The sequence below is a fragment of the Phoca vitulina genome, unplaced genomic scaffold, assembly GCF_004348235.1.
Source record: "Phoca vitulina isolate PV1807 unplaced genomic scaffold, GSC_HSeal_1.0 scaffold122, whole genome shotgun sequence".
Taxonomy (NCBI): Eukaryota; Metazoa; Chordata; class Mammalia; order Carnivora; family Phocidae; genus Phoca; species Phoca vitulina.
The window spans coordinates 437,677-444,534 of record NW_022589825.1 but is presented as its reverse complement, the minus strand read 5'-3'; the positions used below and the strand labels follow the sequence as shown (position 1 = coordinate 444,534).

General features: G+C 40.0%; 2 pseudogenes; one reads left to right on the top strand and one right to left on the bottom strand.

Moving 5' to 3' along the window:
• The first annotated feature begins 1,320 nt into the window (after positions 1 to 1,320).
• LOC116628540 lies at positions 1,321 to 2,823 on the top strand (annotated as a pseudogene).
• Positions 2,824 to 3,453: 630 nt separating this feature from the next.
• On the bottom strand, positions 3,454 to 3,999 carry LOC116628549 (annotated as a pseudogene).
• Positions 4,000 to 6,858: the final 2,859 nt, after the last annotated feature.

Below are 6,858 nucleotides of genomic sequence, written 5' to 3'. Positions count from 1 at the left end.
AAATGATATCCCACTTACAGCCTTTTTTTTTTTTTTTTGAGCAAAAGAGAGTGAGTATGAGTGTGGTGGGAGGGGCAGAGGGAGAGAGAGAATCTTAAGCAGATTCTCTCGAATGTCACGATTTGATCTCACGACCCTGAGATCATGACCTGAGCCAAAACCAAGAGTCCGACACTTGACTGAGCCACCCAGGAGCCTCCAATTTAGAGCTTTTTAAACTGATTTTTGATGATAAATATGATATTATGAAGGTCACTCAACATCATACAATATGAATGCACATAATAAAAATGGCTCTCAAAACTTTAAAGGTGCATTCTGACATGATAGTAATGATAACATGATTAATATTTATTGTTACCTTCCCTTTGTCCAATACTGTTAAGTGTGAAACCTACACTTATTAATCCTCACCACAACCTATGAGGAGAAGCTACTGTTGCCTGACTTCCAACGTCAGGGAACTGCGGCACAGTGAGGGCAGGGCTAGTAAGTTTCAAGGCTTAGATGTGAACACAGGCTGTGTGGCTTCTGAGTGAATACATCTAACCAGTCTATGCTGCTGTTCCCCATATCATAAGATACAGCCTTATTGTTAATCTTAGCAAAGCAACCAATCTGACAAGAAAAGAAACAAAGCCAAGGTTCTGTATTTGTTTCCATTGACTGCTATAGTAAACTACACAAGTCAGTGGCTTAAAACAACAGGTATTGAGTTTCTCACAGTTCTGGATGATAAAAGACTGAAATCAAGGTGTCACTAGTGCCTTGCACAATGGGACACCATGGAGAGTTCTCCTTGCCTCTTCCTAGCCTCTGGTGGCAACCATCAGTCCTTGATGTTCCTTGCTTAAAGCAATGTCACTCCAGTCTCTGCCTGTGTCATCACATGTCTCCCTTAGAGTCCCAGTCTTCAATGGCGTTTTCCCTTCTTACAATGCCATATGTCATATAAGATTAGGGCCCACCCTAATAACTTCATCGTAACCTGATACATCAGCAAATATGCAATTTCCAAATAAGGTCCTATTCATAGGTACCTAGGTTTAGATCCTCAACATACTTTTGATGGGACAGTACAACCAAATAACAAGTACAGGGGCGCCTGGGTGGCTCAGTCGTTAAGCGTCTGCCTTCGGCTCAGGTCATGATCCCAGGGTCCTGGGATCGAGCCCCGCATCAGGCTCCCTGCTCTGCAGGAAGCCTGCTTCTCCTCTCCCACTCTCCCTGCTTGTGTCCCCTCTCTCGTTGTGTCTCTGTCAAATAAATAAATAAAATCTTAAAAAAAAAACACAAATAACAGGTACAGTGGTTTTTCCCATGCGACTAGACAGAAAATAATACATCAACAAGTCAGAGGATGGATTTTTTAAAACAATTAAAAGGAAGGTAGTGCCTATTTTCCTCTGAGTCATTCCACTATGCTCACAGACATGATGAAAGGCATCGTAACAAGTGCCCTTCCAAACCAGAGAGGGAGACAAACCATGAGAGACTCTGGACTCTGGGAAACAAACTGAGGGTTACAGAAGGGAGGGGGGTGGGGGGATGGGGAAGCCATGTGTTGGGTATTAAGGAGGGCACGTGTTGGGATGAGCACTGGGTGTTGTACACAACTGATGAATTGTTGAACACTACTTCAAAAACTAGTGATGTACTGTATGTTGGCTAACTGAACATAATAAAGGAAAAAAAAAACAAGTGCCCTTCTTATGATTTTTTAAATTTATTCATTTATTTATTTTTATTTATTTTTTAAAATATAGTTGACATAGAATGTTCTATTAGTTTCATTTGTACAGCATATTTTTTTAAAGATTTTATTTATTTGACAGAGAGAGACACAGCGAGAGTGGGAACACAAGCAGGGGGAGTGGGAGAGGGAGAAGCAGGCCTCCCGCTAAGCAGGGAGCCCGATGTGGGGCTCGATCCCAGGACCCTGGGATCATGACCTGAGCCGAAGGCAGACATTTAACGACTGAGCCACCCAGGCGCCCCTGTACAGCATATTAATTAGAGAATTCTATACATTACTCAGTGCTCACCCTGATGAGTATAACCACCATCTGTCACCATACATTATTACAATGTTATTGATTATATTCCTTATGCTATACATTTTTTCCTCCATCACTTATTTTATAACTAAAAATTTGTAACTCTTAATCCCCTTTATTTACTTTGCTTATTCATTCACCCACTTCCCCTCTGTCAACCAGTTTGTTCTCAGTATTTAAGGGTCCATTTTGTTGTTGTTCTTTGATCCCTTCTTCTGTTTTCTAGATTCCACATATAAGTGAAATTATAATGGTATTTATCTTTTCCTATCTATCTCACTTAGCGTAATTCCATCTAGGTCCGTTCATGTTCTCACAAGTGGCAAGAACTCATTTTTAATGGCTGAGTAATATCCCATTGTGTTTATATACCACATCTACTCACTATGCCTCTTATTGGTGAATGGATCGATATGACGTTTTCAGGCTTTGTCACAAACAACGTCTTATTTCCACTGTTCCTCCCTTTTAAGTCTACGCTTCAGCAAGTATCCAAACTACTCACGGGAAATGCATCCTGCCTGAGTTCTGAATCCTAGTACTTCCTAAATATCTTTGGGCTTCAGAGCATTTGCTCTGATTCTGGGCGAAGATGATGCCACTGACCAATCGTAAATGGTGCAGGAGCAGATGTCTGGAACTGCCATGGCCATGCCTGCAGACACCAATAAAGATTTCAAGACAGAGTGGGATGCTTTGGAGCTGACAGATCACCCAGTGGGCACTAGGTGATGTGGAAGAGGAGCTCATGGCTAAAGGCTGGTAATTCCAGTAGTGAAAATCATATAAGGGGAAGAAACCTGAAGCTAGTGAGGATGTACAAAACTTAGCAAAATTTTGGTCCATGGAAGAAGCATCGTCAATTATTCCTCATTATTATGTTCGCTTAGTCTGACTTCTAACCACAGTAAACTCTTGATTTTATGGGATACAAAGTTCTTGCATTTTACCTTTATTTTTTGTTTATTTTTTTATAACTCTCTTTATACAAATAATATGTTTTCATTACTGAACATGTAGCAACTATGGATGAACAAAGTGAAGCTCCCTGTGTTGTTCATTTCGAGCCTACAGAAATGACATATGGAACAAATGTATCGAGACCTTATTCAAGTAAACTGTTTTCAGAGTAAATACACAGAGCCAGAATAGACTTAGTAAACATTCTATATCTCTTATTACTGTCCAGCAAAAATCAGTGACACTGAGAGCCTGCTGGATACTAAAGTGCCTTTGGGATCATTTAAGATAGGTTAGATAATGCAAGTTTTTTTTTTAACATCTGTTGAATTTATTCAGCATAGCCACAGAGGTACTGTCTCCATGCTGTCACACACAGACACAAACACAGATACAGCACAATATCCATATTTAGCCAAGTGCATTCCTCAGAGGTTCATTTATATGTCTTCATATACCACAGCCCATCATTTAAATAATGGATATTTTCAACGCCAATTCCTTTGTTGACTTTCTCAATATCTTCTGCAGACATCTTCACGACTCCGACACACAGAGCATGCTGTTTTCCTTCTGCCATGATTGCCACGGTCGTATCTACTGCGGCAGGGTAAAGTTTAGCTCCAGGAGAAGTTAAACCTGGACACATGATATTTGCTCCACTGAGTACAAATTTGATGGCTCCTTTATCAACTTGCTAGTGTGGCAGGATAAAAGGTTATTTGTGAAGTAACCTTAGGGTTGGATAAAAAGGCCCTTCTCTTTGTCTAAAAAATAGTAATTTTCCATTTACTGTAAGGATTTCTATATGTTCATGGCATCGCACTATTTTGACAGGATCTTTCTTAGGCATGATCTGATTAAGCCATGGTTCAATACCTGGAAATTGTTCTATCAATTGGTTCTTAATATCCTTTATAACTGAGGTTTTCAACTGGATGCAGTTGGACACATTTTCTTTTTCATCAAATTTCTTGAACATGATCCCAGGTGAAGGGGACGATGATAGGGAAGGGCCCGGAATGGGAAAAAAATTAAATTAGCAAGGGTCTGGCAGAGCCTCTTAACCAAAATGCAAGTTTTTGATCTGGTATTCAGAATAATTCAAACTTATTGAAAAATCAGTGGTTTTGTACTGCATATGGATACGGAGTTGAAGAAAAGAGCTCAGGTCCCAGTTATTCTGCATGAGAGAGTTTACATATGTATGTAAGAAGGTAGTGAGGACAATTGCTGGCAGACACATAGGTAAGCGCTGCCCAGGAACAGCTCCATCTGGATCAACTGTCCCAAGAAAGAGGCAGGGTGCCATTTCTGTACCAAGAAGTGAATGTAATTTTCTATTGAATGCTGTAATAAAGAACAAATGACTCTTGACTCTACAACTTAAACCAACCTGTTTTCTCTTTGATTTTTTTTTTGAATCGACTGTGTGTGGGTGTGTATTTCTCAATCCCCTCCAGCTCTACCACCTCCATACACACTCATCACATTTGCATTTTTAGTCTCAATTCAGGCCCGAGCTGGACTTCCAATCTCAAGTTTAAGTATCCCCCCAAATGTCTTTCTTTATGTTCTAGAAAAGTGATGGATACAGAGGAATTGTTCCAGTTGTGTGAAAATCCAGATATTTGGCTGGTCACATGAGGTGAAGCTCCTAACCTCTACCCTCCTTCCTCCTTATGAAGCCCCCTGGTCTGGGACTCTCTGAGCTGCCATCCTGGATCTGACCACCAGTTAGTGTCACACTTCTCTCCATTTTTGTTTTTCTCTTTTAACTGAAAGGAGTACATGTTCCAAAGAGTTAAAAAGTCATGAAACAGTTTGTTTACCATGATACCAATTCTGCTCAAAAATTCATAAGTATGTTAAACCAGTTCCATTTGCTATTGAGCCCAAATTTCATATTCATTCTCTCTCTTCCCTCATCACTGTCAGCTCATGTACAGTGTGAACTGTACACTGGGTCCTTACCAGAGAACAGGGCTTTCACTCTCCATTACCCCACCCCTGCACCCACTGCCCAGACCTTCTCCCACCCCGTTTTTCATCCCCTGTCCATGACACAGGACACTGTTGTGAGACCCTGCTCTGATGGCCTAACCTCTCTCAGGCACTTGTCCCCGTTCTGATCTGCACAATCCTTCACATACCTACCTCTGACTGCCAAAGCATGCCACTGACACTGGTTGTTTCATCATCAGAAGCCCTGGAATATATGTTTTCAGAATCTTTTTTTTACACACCACAATTCTTCAGACAGAATTATTATCATTGTATATAGGTTCAAATCCTGGGGTTTAAGGGGGATATATTTTTAAAATTAATTAATGAATTAATTAATTTACTTTACACCTTACAGACAATACCGGAGACTGGTTTGATGATGGTGGTTCTTTGGCGCCACCTTGTGGCAAAACCCTGAACTGCTGCTTGAACACTAAGGAACGGGAAAATGGGAGGGATGGTCTGTGACACAACCCCACCACACAGAACTTTGTGGAGGTCAAAAAGGAAAGTGGGGAATTCCTCGACTAAACCATATTGGTGGGCTACCTCGAGACACTACATGTAAGAGGACTCACACAATATGTGCTCTTACAATTTGTGGTCTTTTGCATTTTTGTCTCCTTTCACTTAGCTGAATATTTTCAAGGTACATCGATATTAATTATTAACTCTCTATCTATCTATTTATTTATTAGTTTGTACTTATTTATTTATATATTATACAGCTTGCAAAAAATACTCGAGTGGAGTTTGATGATGTTGGGTCTCTTGCGCCACCTTGTGGCAAAAGCCTGAACTGCTACTTGACCCTTAAGGAACAGGAAAATGGAAGGGATGGTCTGTGACACAAACCCACCACATAAATCTTTCTGGAGGTCGAAATGGAAGGTAGGGAATTCCTTGACTACACCCTGTTGGTGAGCTTTCTCTGGATAATGCATATAATTGGAATCATTTTTAGAGACAAATATAGACATATTTGCGGTCTTTTGCATTTTTGACTCCTTTCACTTAGCTTACTATTTTCAAGGTTCATCCATTGTATTTTTATTTATTTACTATGTATTTATGTATGTATGTATGTATGTATTGTACACTTTGCTGGCAATTCTTGGGAGTGGAGTTTCATGATGGTGGTTCTTTGGCGCCACCTTGTGGCAAAAGCCTGAACTGCTGCTTGAACACTAAGGAACAGGAAAATGGGAGGGATGGTCTGTGACACAACCCCACCACACAGAACTTTGTGGAGGTCAAAAAGGAAAGTGGGGAATTCGTCGACTAAACCATATTGGTGGGCTACCTCGAGACACTACATATAAGAGGACTCATACAATATGTGGTGTTTTGCATTTTTGTCTCCTTTTGCTTAACTGTATATATTCAAGGTACATCGATATTATTTATCTATGTATCTATGTATCTATGTATCTATGTATCTATCTATTTATTTATTTATTTATTTTACACGTATTTATTTATATATTATACAGCTTGCAAAAAATACTCGAGTGGAGTTTGATGATGTTGGGTCTCTTGCGCCACCTTGTGGCAAAAGCCTGAACTGCTACTTGACCCTTAAGGAACAGGAAAATGGAAGGGATGGTCTGTGACACAAACCCACCACATAAATCTTTCTGGAGGTCGAAATGGAAGGTAGGGAATTCCTTGACTACACCCTGTTGGTGAGCTTTCTCTGGATAATGCATATAATTGGAACCATTTTTATAGACAAATATAGACATATTTGCGGTCTTTTGCATTTTTGACTCCTTTCACTTAGCTTACTATTTTCAAGGTTCATCCATTGTATTTTTATTTATTTACTATGTAT